This window comes from Eulemur rufifrons, chromosome 14, assembly GCF_041146395.1.
Source record: "Eulemur rufifrons isolate Redbay chromosome 14, OSU_ERuf_1, whole genome shotgun sequence".
Lineage (NCBI taxonomy): Eukaryota > Metazoa > Chordata > Mammalia > Primates > Lemuridae > Eulemur > Eulemur rufifrons.
In genome coordinates, this window is record NC_090996.1 from 6,897,971 (window position 1) to 6,914,075 (window position 16,105).

General features: G+C 43.0%; 1 protein-coding gene and 1 pseudogene across 2 annotated transcripts in view; one reads left to right on the plus strand and one right to left on the minus strand.

Annotated features, from left to right (window-relative positions):
* Nucleotides 1-5,604: 5,604 nt before the first annotated feature.
* Nucleotides 5,605-7,302, minus strand: LOC138394643 (U2 small nuclear ribonucleoprotein auxiliary factor 35 kDa subunit-related protein 2-like; annotated as a pseudogene).
* Nucleotides 7,303-8,511: 1,209 nt separating this feature from the next.
* The window catches only part of LOC138394349 (general transcription factor II-I repeat domain-containing protein 2B), a 57,399-nt gene continuing 49,805 nt past the window's right edge, over nt 8,512-16,105 (plus strand). For both annotated transcript variants that reach the window (XM_069486234.1, XM_069486235.1), the window contains exon 1: nt 8,512-8,736. The gene's annotated coding sequence lies outside the window, so the exon portion shown is untranslated. The remainder of the gene's footprint in view (nt 8,737-16,105) is intronic.

Consider the following 16,105-nt stretch of genomic DNA (forward strand, 5'->3'; position numbering starts at 1 on the left):
GAGCAATGTGAATGAATATGTTTAAATTAAAATAGTTTAAATAATTTGTGATAGAGATATGTGAAAGGCTGAATTTTTAATCACTTTGGGGGCATAATTTATGTATAACAAGCTGCATTCATTTAAAGTATGCAGTTTGATGAGTTTTGAAAAACGCACTCCCCTGTGTGAATGGAGATTTAGCATAATTCCATCACCCCCAAAAGTGTCCTCATGTCTTTTGCAATCAATTATTTTCTTCGTCCTCAGTGCTAGGAAATTGATATGTTTTCTGCCACTACAAAACAGTTTCAACTTTCTAGAATTTTATGCATACATGTATATACAATCATGAAATACGGACTTTTTTGGTCTAGCTTCTGTGACTTTACATGATGATTTAGAGACCGACACGTGTTTTTGCCCATGGTAATAATTCAGTTTTTACTATTGAGTAGCATTCCATTACATGGACATACCAAAATTTTTTAATTGATTGGCTTGTTGGTGGACATTTGGCTTGTTTCCTGCATTCAGCTATTATAAATAAAGCTGTTATGAATATTTGTGTACATGTCTTTGTATTGACACATATTCCTTTCTCTTGAGTAAAACCAAGAGTGGAATGGCTTGCACTATGCTGGCAGGATTTTCACCTTAAAATTTTTTTTATTTTTGGTAAAATATACATAGCATAAAATTTACCATTTTAACAATTTTCAGTGTACAATTCAATAGAATTAATTGCATTCACAGTGTTTTGCAACTATCACCACTATATATTTCTGAAACTTTTTACCCCTAGCAGAAACTCTGTAACCATTAAGCAATCACTCCCATTCTCCCCTCCCACTCAGCTGCTGGTAACCTCTAATCTACTTTCTGTCTCTATGAATTTGCCTATCTAAATACCTCGCATAAGTGGAATCGTGCAATTTTTGTTCCTCTTGTGTCTGGATCAGTTCATGTAGCATAATGTCTTCAAGGTCCATTCATGTAGCATGTGTTAGAACTTCATTGCTTTTTATATCTGAAGAATATTTCATCATACGTATCTTTTGTTTATCCACATTTCATTATCATTCAACTGTGTGTGGACACTTCAGTTGTTCCACCTTCTGGCTATCGTGAAGAGCTTTGGTGTACAAGTATCTCAGTCCCTGCTTTCAATTCCTTTGGGTACATTCCTAGGAGTTGAATTGCTGGATCCTATGATAATGCCATGTTTAGTTGTTTTTTTGGGGGGGGGTTGTTTGTTTGGGTTTTTTTTGTTTGTTTGTTTTTTTGAAGAGTTGGGCTCTCATTCTGTCACTGAGGCTAGAGTGCTGTGGCATCATCATAGCTCACAGCAACCTCAAACTCCTGGGCTCAAGCCATCCTCCTGCCGCAGCCTCCCCAGTATCTGGGACTACAGGCATGCCTGGCTAACTTTTTTCATTTTTTGTAGAAACAGTCTCCATATGTTGCCCAGGCTGGTCTCACCCAGCCCTTATCCTTTTAATATTTACAGAATCTGTAGTGATTTCATCTATTTATTCCTGATACTGCTAAGCTGTGTCTTCTCTCTGTTTTTCTGACTGGTCTGGCTAGAAGTTTATCAATTTCATAACTCTTCCCACAAAAATAGCTTTGGGTTCATTGATTTTTCTCTATTGGTTTTCTGTTTCATTGATGTCAGATTTTATCTTTACTATTCTCCCTTCTCTCTTCTGCTTAATTTTATTTTCTCTTATCTTTCTAGTTTCTTAAGTGGAAGCTGAATTCATTGAGACATTTTTTTCTAATATTCTGTGCAGCATCTCACCAATTCTGATTTGTTTTATTTTGTTCTCATTTTCATTCAGTGCAAAAGAATTAGAAATAATTTCCCTTTTAATTTCTTCTTTAGTTCATAGCTTATTTAGAAGTGTGTTGGCCACGCGTGGTGGCTCACGCCTGTAATCCTAGCACTCTGAGAGGCTGAGGCGGGTAGATCATTTGAGCTCACGAGTTCGAGACCAGCCTGAGCAAAAGCGAGGCCCCCATCTCTACTAAAAATAGAAAGAAATTAGCTGGACAACTGAAAATATATAGAAAAAATTAGCCGGGCATGGTGGCACATGCCTGTAGTCCCAGGTACCTGGGAGGCTGAGGCAGAAGGATTGCTTGAGCCCAGGAGTTTGAGGTTGCTGTGAGCGAGGCTGACGCCATGGCACTCTAGCCCGAACAACAAAGTGAGACTCTGTCTCAAAATAAATAAATAAATAAAATAAAAAATAAAATAAAATAATAGAAGTGTGTTATTTGGTCTCCAAATATTTGGGGATTTCTCAAGCATCTCTCTGTTATTGATTTCTAATTTAATTTCATTGTGGCTGCTTTTAAGTTGTTTCTCTTCAGTACTGATTTTTGAGCAAGTGTTTTGATGGGGTGCCTGAAAACTTAATGTAGGTTTTTTCATGCTTCCTGTGCTTGGGGTTTGTTGAGCTTCTTGAATCTATGGGTTTATATTACAGTTTCTGTTAAGTTTGGAAAATTTTCTCTCCTATCCTTCAATTATTTATATATTTATAAATATATAAGAGACTTCAATTATTTGTATATTAGACTGCTTAAAGTTGTCCCAAAGCTTACTAATGTTCTTTTCCATTTTTAAAATTCTTTTTCTCTGTGTGGTGGATTCTATTGCTATGCCTTCAAGTTCACTGATCTTTTCTCCTGCAATTTCTGATTTGTCATTAATCTCATCCAGTATATATATATATTTTTTTTAATCTCAGACATTGTAGTTTTTATCTCTGGAAGTTCAATTTGTATGTCTGGTAATCTTTGGTTGGATGCTAGACATTGTAAATTTTACCTTTTCTGAAGCTGAATACTTTCATATAACCATAAATCTTCTTGTGCTTTGCTCTGGAATACAGTTAAGTTACTTGGAAACAGTTTGATGCACTCAGGTCTTACTTTTATGGCTTGTTAGGTGAGTGTGGAGCAGTGTGAAATCTAGGGCTAATTTCCTCCCTATACAGTTTGGACGTTTGGAGCCTCCAAATCTCATGTTGAAATCTGAGTGTTGAATGTGGGGCCTGGTGGGAGGTGTTTGGGTTGTGGGGGTGGATCCCTCATGAATGGCTTGGTGCCCTCCCAGCGACAATGAGTGGGTTCTTGGTTTTTTACACATGAGAGCTGGTTGTTTAAAAGGGCCTGGCACCCCCTCCTCCCTCTCTTGCTGCTTCTCTCACCAGGAGACACTTCTGCTCCCCCTACACCTTCCACCTTGGTTGGAAGTTCCCTGAAGCCCTAACCAGAAGCAGATGCTGGCACCATGCTTCTTGCAAAGCCTGCAGAACCGCTAGCCAAATGAACCTCTTTTCTTTACAAATTACCCAGCCTCAGGTATCTTCTTTACAGCAACACAAATGGACTGATACACTCCCGTAATGAAGCAAGACCTTCCTTAGTACTCTACCCAGTGGCCTGTGACTCTTGAACAGGCACTATTCTTGGCCCTGTGTAAGTGCTAAGCACTATTCCAACACATTCAGATGGTTCTTTCCCCAGCCTTAGGTAATTCCCTCACGTGTGTGCTGATGTTCTCCACTGGACACTCCAGGGGTTACTCAGCAAAACTCTGGGGTTCTCTCTTTGTGTAGAACTCTCCTTTCTGATACTCTTCTTTATGAACTGTAGTTGCCTTGGTCTCTCTGACCTCTCAGCTCTGTAACCTCAGCTAAGGAAGAGCTGGGCTCTGCCTTAATTTCCCTTCCCTGTGCCATGGCCTGGAAACCACATCAAGTCCGTAAGCTGGGCAATTGTACGGCTCACCTCACTGTTCACCACTTCTCAGACAACGCTATCCTTTGTTGTCTGACGTCCAGAGTCTTGAAAAACCATTGTTTCATGCATTTTGTGTTTGCTTCTTTGTTTAGTTGGGTTCCAGGTGGGAAGGTAAATCTGCTTCTTGTTACTTCATCTTGGCCAGAAGCATAAGTCAGGACCTTTACTCTGAGATGGACAGTTTGGAACAAAAGAGTGAAATGAGTTAATACTTTACAGAATTCTTCTTGTTGCTGTGTTGAGGATGGGCTGAAGAGGGTTAAGGGCAGAGTTAAGAAGACAAATTAGGAGTCTATTGCAAGAAACAGAGTAGGCCTGGACCAGTGGTAGTGGGGTAGTGGGGGTTATTGCAAAGTGGTAGAATCTGGGTAAAATCAGAACTGACTGAGTTGTCTGAAGGATTAGTGTGGAGGTGTGGGAAGAGTAAAGGGGACGTCCAGGGTTTTTGGCTTCAGTAAATGAAAGAATGGCATTTTGTTAATTAAGATGGGGAAGATGGCAGGAGAAACTGGGGAGAGGGTGAGACATGTTCTGCTTGAGATGCCTGTTCATCCTCCAAGTGAAGATTTCAAAGTAGGCAGTTGGTCATACAGATTTAGAGTTCAGGAGAATGGTCTGGACCAGAGATATGTGTTTGGGAGTCATAACCATATAAATGGTATTGAAAGCCCTGAGACTGGAGGAGATTCATCTGCGGGTGAGGGCAGACAGCAAAGAGATCCACGAGTAACCCCTGGGGCACCTGCACTATGTAAGGGTTGGGACAAAGAGAAGCACTAAGAACAGGCTGAGGAAGAGTAGCCAGAAAAGTAGGCAGAACAGCGGTCAGGTGTAGTGTGTTAACAAGCCTAGCAGTGTTTCAAAGAGGACGGAGTGATTCGTTTTGTCAGATGCTGACAGATCAAGTAATTCACAGCCTGCAAGATGACCAGAGGATTTAGCAATGTGGTGGTCACTTGTGACTTCGGAAAAGACAGTTTTAGTGGAGGGAGGGGGTTAATCGGAGTAGGTTCAAGAGGGAGTGAGAGGACAGAAATGAAAGACAGTGGGTATATACAACTCTTCCTGATGCTAACCAGTTATTCTTTCAAACCAATCAGAAGATGTATATTTTGACACTTTTAACAAATGGGTTCAAAACACTGACACTCTTCATAGAGAAGATTCTTAAGCATATTAGAAAACTGTTTCCAGGTTTAAGGGGACAAATATGATTTTGTTTGTTTTAGGGACAAGGTCTCACTCTGTTGCCCAGGCTGGAGTGCAGTGGTGCCATCACAGCTTACTGTAGCCTTGAACTCCTGGGCTCAAGCGATCCTCCCACCTCGGCCTCCCAAGGTGCTGAGATATAGGCGTGAGCCACCTCACCTGGCCTAAGTGGACAAATATGAGAGTTTTATGTACTCATTGTTTGTAGCAAGAAAATACAGTCAATCCTCATTATTCGTGAATTTTTATATTGGCAAATTTGCCCATTCACTAAAATTTATTGGTAACCCCCAAATCTATAATTTTCTGTGGTCATTCACAGACACGCACAAAGCAGCCAGAAATATGAGTTTCTTGACATGCAGTTTCCCAACTGGGATTGAACAAGGCAATGCTCTCTGCCATCTTGTCTCACAGTGGAAACAAGCATCTAATTGCTGATCTAGTTAATGCAACCTCTTTCACGTGTGTGTGTGTGTGTGTGTGTGTGTGACAGAGAGAGAGAGAGAGAGAGAGAGAGAGATATTTCAATTTAAAATATCCCCAAAGCATAATGCTGAAGTGTTGTCTAGTGTTTTTTGTTTAAAAAACAAAACAGGTTTATTTGGATTTGGGACTCTGAGTAGTTCTGTCTCTACTGTCTGACCTCCTCCTGCCAGGACTCCTGGACCTAGATGAGTTTTGGCTCCGGTGGCTCCGGCTGCCCCAGCCCTGGCTACGGCCCCTTTTTCTTCCTCTACTTTGTGAACTGCGCCTCTCACAACTCTTTGACATGTGTTTGTGAGATTTCTTCCCCCTGTGACTTCTCCTTTTCCTCTCAGATTCCCCATTTCTCTTGTAGGGGTGATCTGGACTGGGGCTTCTCCTCCTCCTCAGCCTGCCATAGTGTTCGTCACGGTGGCCCATCCCCTCTCTCCTCTCCAAGTTCTTACCAAACGAGGAGCTGGTCTGATCTGGAGACAGGTACTTGTCTCTATTAGCTTCCTAAAATTCATTATTGGGATTTCTGAACACATGAAGAAAGTTGCAGTGTTTTCCTCTTGGACACTGTTGTATCTCAAATAAACCACAAATCGCCATTTTCCACCAGGTCACTGGGCAGAATTCGCACTGAAGCTGTCGTCCTGCACACCAGCGCCTGTTAAACAGAGAAAGGGCTGCTTGGCATTCTTCTTCCGACTGGTACTGAACATACACGTTACCCCTCAGGTGAGGCTCCAAGTTGCAGCTGACCTTGAACTGAATCACTTTGCCCACATCCTTAAACTCAGGGAGCACATCAGCACAGAAATCTAGGAACTGCTGGTAGGTGTCCTCTTCGCTGTGCTCCAGGCTCGCGTCAGGGTCATAGTCGTCCCTCCTGCACTGCTCCATTCCAAATGTTGTACACATGCTTTTAACAAGAAGGGTGGGACTCGATGCTGGGAAATTCTATTTACATGAACACCTATCTCCAAATCTGCAAGCCCCTGTTTTACTGTAGAACGGACGATTAGCTTGATCCTTCTCCATTATTCTTAAATCCATGGGTGGTTCTGGGTTTTGCCATGTAGCACCATTTTCCAACTCTCTTTCTTTCTTCTCCTGTAGTTTCTGCTCCTCCTCTTCTCTCTCTTTTCTCTGCTGTTCTTCCCATTCTTCCTTTAACTTTCTCTCCTGCTCTTCCTGCCAGTTTTTTTTTTTTTGACAGAGTCTCACTCTGTTGCCCGGGCTAGAGTGAGTGCCGTGGCATCAGCCTAGCTCACAGCAACCTCAAACTCCTGGGCTTAAGCAATCCTCCTGCCTCAGCCTCCCGAGTAGCTGGGCCTACAGGCATGCGCTGCCATGCCCGGCTAATTTTTTATATATATATATATTTTTAGTTGGCCAGATAATTTCTTTCTATTTTTAGTAGAGACAAGGTCTCGCTCTTGCTCAGGCTGGTCTCGAACTCCTGACCTCAAGCGATCCACCCGCCTCGGCCTCCCAGAGTGCTAGGATTACAGGCGTGAGCCACTGCGCCCGGCCTCTTCCTGCCGTTTCTTAGCGGCCTCTTCCTTTTCCTTCTTTATTCTGAATTCTTCTCGTGCCTTCTGCTCCTCAGCAACCACTCCTCATGCAACTTTTGCCTCTCTCTCTCCAACAATTTCTCTTCTTCCAGTTGTTGTTCTTCAATGAAAGCGTGCTCCTCCTCCTCCGTGAGAGTACTGAGTCTCTCAATCGAGCGAGTTCTTGCTGACGTTTCTCCTTCTTCAGGGCGGCCCAGTACTTTTTGTGGCTCGGTTTCTCAAGAAACACCATCCTCTAAGGTGCCGCCATCTCAGCAGCGCTGCTCTACCGGCCCCCTCCCCTGTCTAGCGTTCTTAAATGCAAGAAAGGCTGTGATGTGCCTTATAGAGGAAATACATATGTCAGATAAGCTTCATTCAGGCAGGAGTTACAGGTTTATTGGCTATGAGTTCAATGTTAATGAATTAACAACAGATATTACATGAGGAATCTTTAAACAGAAACCACCATAAAACAAGGTTATGTATTCATAGGTTCACAAAAATGTCAGAGGCTCCAGGAATCTAACCCTGTACTTCTTCTAGGAGCAGAGGTTCAGAACCAGCTAATTCAGTGTTAGCTGCAACTTTATTAGAACATAACTACTCTGAATAAGGAGAACAGACTTTAACAAAGAAATATTTTCAAACATCCTTTTTAAAATGTCAAAAAAAAGCAGATACTTCTCAACTAATTGTTGAATTGTTATCTTTACGTTGAAAAGAGATTTTTTTCCTCACGGTGTCTGGTAGGAAGCAAATCTTTGGTAGCAATTGACAGAAAAATATCAGTAAATTGGAACACTAGTCTTTTTCAAAAGAAAAATGTGTATTAGAACATGTATATTAACTTCAAGACAGCAGTTACCTATGGAAAGGAAAGACAGGAATGAGAATGGTGCCTTCAATTGTAATGTTTGATTTCTTTAAAATATGAAGGAAATAAGTCACAAAACATCAAATCTGAGCCAAGGATAAATGATTTCTATTATCCTATTCTCTTTTTGACATATTTGAAATAAATATGGAATGATAATTTAATCAGACTAAATACTATTGTAATGTTTGACTATTTGCTCGAGTGCAGCCACTATGCGATGGCCAGCTCATGAACGGTTGGCGATGCCACAGGCCCCACCAAAGGGTCAGGACGCTGTTGCAGTTCATAACAACTCAACTTTTAAGGCAGGTTCACTGGTCACTCGAGTTGTGACCCAACCACTTTAAAGCTACAAACTGCACTCGCGCAAAAAATATATTAAATAACAAAAAGAAACTACATCCACGTTCGGGGGCAGTGTCTAAGGGTGAGAAAAAGACACGTGCCAGCAATTCATCAAAAACCAGCGATGGATGATGTCTGGACTTCAGGGGACCCGGACTGAGCCTCAGCACAAATGCAGTGTGCGGCTGAACTGGATTCGACAGCACCGGAAACGGCAACTCCCACTTGGGGCGCTGTGGACACACGAGTCAAGGCTGCCTTCCAGGAAGCAAACAAAAAAGAAAAAAAAAGGGAAAGAAAGAGAAAAAGGAGGGCTAGTGGCGAGCAAGGGCCTCGGCCGCCACCCACGCCCGCGCCCCGCCTCGTGCTGGTCCCCGGCGCCGGGCTCCCGGCCGCTGCCCTGCTCTCGGCCGCTCCCCGGTGGCCCAGGCCTCAGACTCCGCCGCCGGCCCGGCGCGACCCGCTGGCCAGCGCCCTCAGGTGCGTACCCCGCCCCTGCCGCAGCCTCCGCCGCCATTAAGGGCGGGTGCTTTTCTCGGAACTTTCTCTTCCCAAGGGCCCGGGGAAGGGAAGCCGCCCGGCCGCCCCAGTGCACGGCGGGAGGTGGCCCCGGACGCCCCGGCGCCCCCAAGCGGGCCCCGGAACCCCAGTCCCCGCGGGCAGGACCTGAGGAGTGGGGGTGGGGCGGGGAAGCCCTGCCGCGGGGGGCAACGGCCGCACGCACGGACCGCGCGCCCCTCTCCTTTCTGATTGGCTGGGTGGGGGCCGGGGGCTCTCTGGGACCCTGTGCGCGTGAGGTCACGCTCCGCCTGGCGTACGACGGGGGGGGGGGGGGCTAATGCTGCGTGCGGACGTGCTTGATTGGTTAGAAGAGGGGGCGTGGTCTCTGCTGTTACCTGGTAACTGCGTCCCGGCTCCGCCCCCTACGTCACGCGTTGCCAAGTGGCCCCTGGCGTGGGTTTTGTCCGCCAGTCCGCGCGGCGGGTTGTTTGTTGACCGGAGAGAAATCCGTACGCCAGGGGAAACCGGCTCCGGCCCTGGAACGCAGTCCGTCGTGGTTCTACTTTAGAATTCAAGGAGGAAAAAGGCTGGCAGGGCTGTAGGCTGTATTCTCCACCCCTCAAACCCAAGCTTTGCTTTTGTTGCTGCATGAGAGAGGTCCACTGTAACAGTCACCCTTTAAAAGTGTATAATTTAGTGGGTTTCAGTAGATTCACAGAGCTGAGCAACCGTCACCACTGTCGAATTCCAGAATGTTTTCAGCACCCCGGAAGAAACTCCAGACCCATTAAGCCCGCATTCCCCATTTCCCACCGCACCGCCAGCCCCTGGCAGCCACCTTTGTGTCTATGGATTTGCCTGTTCTGGACGTTTCTTGTAGATGGACTCATCCTAAGGAGTCTTTTGTGTCTGGCTTCTTTCATTCCTTTTTATGGCTGAATAATAATCTATGATATGAATATACACCATTTTTTTGATATTTGGGTTTCCACCTCTTGGCTGTTATGAATAATGCTGCTATGAACATTGGTGTACGCATTTTTGTGCGGACATTTGTTTTCAATTCTCATAGGTGTATACCAAGGAGTGGAATTGCTGGGCCAAGCTTTGTGTTTTAAGAAAAAAAAAATCATATTTTAGTTTCGTGCTGGTAATTTGAAGTAAACAGATGTCTAGATATGAGATTGGAAATTGGCCAATTGGATATTACTCGGCTGCAATTGAAGGATTGAGCAGCCTTTTCTCCTCTTGTCTTCCATTTGGAGACGAAGGCATCATCATCTGTGTGACGTCAGCGGACACAGGGCTTGGGGCCAGGTTGCAGCTGGTATCAATCTGCAGTGGCGATTTGGAATGGGTCACAGTTCTTCCCGTCCGCCTGTTTAGCCCCTGAGGTCTGCTGCCCAGACCCCTGGCTTCAGCCTGGACAGTCCCTTCCCTCATTCTCGGGCTGCGGAACTCAGAAGTACAGTAGTCCCCCCTTATCCGCGGTTTCAGTTTCCTGAGGTCAACCATGGTATGAAAATAGTAAATGGAAAATTCCAGAAATAAACAGTTCATAAGTTTTAAATTGCACGCTGTTCTGAGTAGCGTGATGAAATCTCTCACCGTGCTGCCCAGGCCTTGAATCGTCCCTTTGTCCAGTGGCTCCAAGCTCCCTGCCCGTAGTCACTCAGTAGCCGGCTGGGTTATCAGATCGACCGTGGCAGTATCGCAGTGCTTGTGTTCAAGTCACCCTTACTTTACTCCATAATGGCCCCAAAGCACAAGAGTAGTGATGTTGGCAATTTGGATAGGCCAAAGAGAAGCCGTAAAGTGCTTCCTCTAAGTGAAAAGGTGAAAGTTCTGGACTTAATAAGGAAAGAAAAAAAATCCTATGCTGAGGTGGCTAAGATCTACAGCAAGAATGAATCTTCTATCCGTGAAATTGTGAAGAAGGAAAAAGAAATTCGTGCCAGTTTTGCTGTCTCACCTCCAACTGCAAAAGTGACAGCCACGGTGCGTGATAAGCGCTTAGTTAAGATGGAACAGGCGTTGCATCTGTGGCTGGAAGACATGAACAGAAGACATGTTCCGATTGACAGCAACGTGTTGCGCCAGAAAGCACTGAGCCTGTACAAAGACTTCAGCCAGGGATCCCCTAAAACGAGGGACACCAAGCCATTTACTGCAAGTAAGGGATGGTTACACAGATTCAGGAATAGATTCTCACATCATCACAAGAAGAAGAAGGGTGAGTACAGTACAATAAGATATTTTGACAGAGACAGAGATCACATCTACATAACTTTTATTACAGTATATTGTTGTAATTGTTCTATTTTATTATTACTTATTGTTAATCTCTTAGTGTGCCTAATTTATAAGTTAAACTTCATCACAAATATATATGTATAGTTTGAGCATCCTTAATCCAAAAATCCAAAATTTAAAATGCTACAAAATCCAAAACTTTTTGATCACTGACATGATGCCACAAGTGGTAAATTCTCCATCTGACACTTTTGCTTTCTGGTGGTTCAATGTACACAAACTTTGTTTCATGCACAAAATTATTAAAAATATTGTATAAAATCACCTTCAGGTTATGTGTATACAAATGGTAAATTCCCCACCTGACACTTTTGCTTTCTGTTGGTTCAGTGTACACAAACTATTTCATGTACAAAATTATTTAAGATGTTATATGAAATCACCTTCAGGCTATATGTAGAAGTAGATATGAAACACAAATGAATTTCATATTTATTCATTTTTTTAAGAGACAGGATCTCTGTCACCCAGGCTGGAGTGCAGTGGTATGATCATAGCTTACTGCAGCCTCAAACTCGTGGGCTCAAGTGATCCTCTCACCTCAGCCTCCCAAGTAGCTGGGACTACAGGCACACACTACTGCACCCAGCTGAATTTCATATTTAGCCTTGGGTCCCATCTTCAAGTTATTGAAGTGGATATTTCGAAATCTGAAACATTTCTGGTCTCAAGCATTTTGGATAAGGGATACTCAACCTGTGTAGAAAAAAACTTAGATATACAGGGCTCAGTACTATCCTTGGTCTCAGGGCATCCACTGAAGGTCTTGGAATGTGTCCCCCAAGGATAATTGGGGGGGGGTGGGTGGCTACTGTAATGCTTAGGTGCCTTCATTTTTCTCATCTTCTGTCAGTTGTCCACTTTGTGTTCCCACCTGCCCTGGACCATTGCAAGGGTGTCTGGCTTTCTTTTGCCTTTATTCCCTGAGATTCTGCCTTGTGCAAGCAGGTCTGTCTCACTTGCGATCAGGAGTTGGATTCTATTCACTTTTCTTTCCCCCACTTCCTGCCAGCAGAGTATACGTTTTCACATTGTGGGTGCTCAATACATTTTTTTTCTTTTTTTTTTTTTTTTTCTGAGACAGAGTCTTGCTTTGTTGCCCAGGCTAGAATGCCATGGTGTCAAGCTCACAGCAACCTCAAACTCCTGGGCTTAAGCAATCCTTCTGCCTCAGCCTCCCGAGTAGCTGGGACTACAGGCATGTGCCACCATGCCCGGCTAATTTTTTTCTATATATATTTTTAGCTGTCCAGATCATTTCTTTCTATTTTTAGTAGAGACGGGGTCTCGCTCTTGTTCAGGCTGGCCTCGAACTGCTGAGCTCAAACAATCCACCTGCCTCAGCCTCCCAGAGTGCTGGGATTACAGGCGTGAGCCACCGCGCCCGGCCTCAATACATTTTTGTTGAATGGTGAAATACACTTGAGTTTGTGGTTTCCATTTACTCTAGGCCTGGGCTGAGCTATGGAGAAGGTAGAACTTGTTGATTAAAACCAAGCCCTCAGAGATCCGAAAAATTAACCTTTGGAAAGGAAAACCTAGAAACAATTTAAAAAATAAACCAGACCTCTCTTTCAAGATTTCAGAGACTTAATAAATGGAGTGGGTGATATTTCAAATAATGAAAAGTTCTAAAGTGATGGGCCTTGCTAAAAAAAGAAAGAGAAGAAAAAAGAAAAAAAAAAGTTGTTAATGATGAATATTAGTTCTCGATCAGTGATGGGCAAACTTTGCCCAGAAAGTAGGTATTTTTGGCTTTGGGGACAAATACCGTCTGTCACATGTATGCAACCCTGGCTTTGCAGGAAAGCACCCATATAGACAAGATGTAAACAAATGTGTGTGACTGTGTTCCGATAAAACTTTATTTACAAAAATAGGTGGCGGTCTGGATTTGACATATAGGCTGCAGATTGTTGACCCCTGTTCTAGATATTTGCTTTCTATTAATAAAATATTACATTAAAATAGAGAGAAAGTCCTTAAGGATTGCTGGGAAAACTGTGAGATTTGAGAGTTATTTTGGTACATCTCCAGTTTTAAAGAACAAAAAGTTAAGTACCAAATAAAAATCTGCAATCTCAAATCACCATATAGGTTTTAGGGGATTTTATTCTGTGGTACAAGCTCTTATTGTCAAGAATTTATAGCTTTGTTGAATGCATTGAATTTTTCAGGAAAATGTTCTTGGGATGGGAAACACTGTTAGCTTGTAATCATGTTTCATTATTTTTGATGTTCTATTAATGCATGATGTGTTCTAAATCATAAAATATAAAAGACAGGGTTCCTGCCTCTGTTTGTTATTACATAAAGGATAATTATAAAACATTCATTTTTTTTTATTATTGCTAGTTGCACAGTTGATGTCAACTGACAGTATCTTTTTTGAGTTCCATTTGGTTTCATTCTATTTTTCATAAAAAAAACCAACGTTTTGACTTCACAGTTGTATAATTTTCTAGGGGGGATGGAACTGTTCTATATGTCCTGATTTTAATGGGAGCTACATGACTGTACATTTGTCAAAACTCAGAACTCTGCACTGAAAAGGGTGAACTTTGTTATATATAAGTTATACCTTTTATTTAAAAATTTTTAAGTCACAGGTATTTGGCCTTTAATAGTCAAAGAAATGAAACATAATCCTCATGGGGGTCTAGTTTACATCAGTTAAAAAAATTTTATTTAAAAATTTTTATTTAAAAATTTTTTTCCTTTATTTAAAGGAAACAGAGTGACTGATCATTTTGGCTATGATTCTTCCTGCTAAGTAAAATATGCAGACATAAGCATTGTTTGGGTTCAGAGATAAGTGTCTCACTTCGGTTGCTTTTTTGTCTGCTTCCTTGGGAGACCTCTGAGCTTGGAGGTTGTTTGAAGGACACAGAACCCCATGTCTTACTGATTTTTTTTTTTTTTTTATTATTTCACACAACCACCCACATGGAAACATGTTCTAATTCATCTTCCGGGCACTTGAGAATGCAGGCAGCTCACCCACACAGCGGGCGTGAGCTGGGACTGTCCTGGTTACATAGAATCACCCTCATTATGGAACACTTTCCCCTCCAGGGCCTTTCTTCCCTTTGCTTATCTGCCCCCTCTCTGCAGTCCCTGCTCCAGCCGTAAACCAGCTGCACAACCCCCAGCAGGCTTCGTTGCTTCCTCGCCTCTCTGTCCTTGTGTAGGGAATCATTTTCCTCTTAGAGGGTGTGCATTAAATTGGATGATTAGAAAAGCATTGGCACATAGGATATAGTTCAGTGAATATTAATTTTCTTTTTCCCGTCCAACTTCCCTTTGATTGCATCTGATTGATTATCTTTAAACAGATTTATTGAGATATAATTCACATACCATACAGTTCACTCATTTAAAGTGTAGAGTTCAATGGTTTTTAGTATAATCAGAGAGTTGTATGACCCATCACCACAGTCAATTTTCGAACATTTTCATCACCCCAAAAAGAAACCCTGGACCCTCTAGCTATCAACCCCAACCCCTCAGCCCTAAGTAACCGCTGATCTACTCTCAGTCCCTATAGATTTCCCCATTCTGGACGTTCCACATGAATGGGATTATATAACATGCGGTTCCCTTCGATATTAGATTGAGGGGATTGGTAAAAGGTCAGAGGTGAAAGGAGACTTCATAATAAGTGGTTGATTTATCATCTCCTTTTATAGAGGAGGTAAGTCCAGCCCCCGGGGTCACACAGCTAGGTAGTGGTCTGGGGACCCCACACCCTGGCTCTCCTGGCTTTAGGTTCTGTGGGGACCAGAGCTTCACGCCTCATGCTCCATAAGCTGGCCTGGTGCATCCTCTGCTGTTTGTCATTAATGTCACCTTCTGATGGCACTTTCTTTCTGGGAGAGGGAGAAAAGAAAGGGCACTGTAACTGAGTGAGGGTGCTGGGAATGCACCACAAATAGTCTCTATGGAAGACTCTCCAGGGAAGTGAACTCTTGGGACTGGCAAAGAGCAGGTTAGGGAACTTCTGGTGTGATCCAAATGCACCCCTTTCCAGAGAGCAGAGTGCCCCAAACAAGGGGGCTCCTTCCCCACAGGCCTGCCTGGAATCGGTCACCTCCAGGGGCTTTGCATTGCAAGTGCTCTGCCGCCTCCCCTGAAGTGCTGCTGATGAAACAGGACTGCCCCTCACCTGTGGTGCCCCTGTGGGCTCTTGGTGTGGCATCTGCCTCCCGTTTCTCAACACACCTTGCGTGTGATGACGTCATAGCAGGTTTACGGCATTTTAAGGTGAGAAGTGGAAACAGTAGTAGGCTAAAAATTGTCCTGGTGTATGTTCTAGCTTTGCTTGGACAAATCACTGAGTTTGTAAAATGAGAATATTTCTACACCTTTTTCTCTTCCTGGGATATTAAAGACAAAATAAGATTATGAGTGAAAATATTCGAAGCTTCCAAAATAACATGGATGGAACATAATCTAAATGAATGTTCTCGTGAATGGAAAAATAATATGTCTTTGCTGTTACCTACTCTTTGCATTTCCTTGGTCGAGTGTACTAAGTGGTAATCATGGAATCTAGAATGCTCGAGACAAGACTAAGACCTACACATCTCCTTGTTGGATGTTGCTTTTTCTACACTTGGTTTTAGCCAAAAGGCTGAGAAGTGATTGATGCTACTTTTTCTGATTCCAGTTCTGTTGTCATAATAGAGTCTTTATTATGTAAAATAATATTCACAAACTTGTATTTGTTCTCAAATATGGGTGTGATAACAAGAAGAGTGTCCAAGGTTTCATTTAAGATAATTATCATAAAAGCGTCAAATTGAAGTGTGTGTATTCTCTGACTTGTTCGTGCCCAGGTAATGCCTGTTAATTAATTAATATGCCTTAATTAATATAGGCTGTTACTAATTAATTAAGGTATGGAGTCAGACCCCCCTTACATTCTTATTTTTTAAATTAAATTTAAAAATTTTAATTGACACATAATTGTATCTGTTTATGGGGTTACACAGTGATGTTTTGACACAGGAAATGTGTAGTGATCAGATCAGGG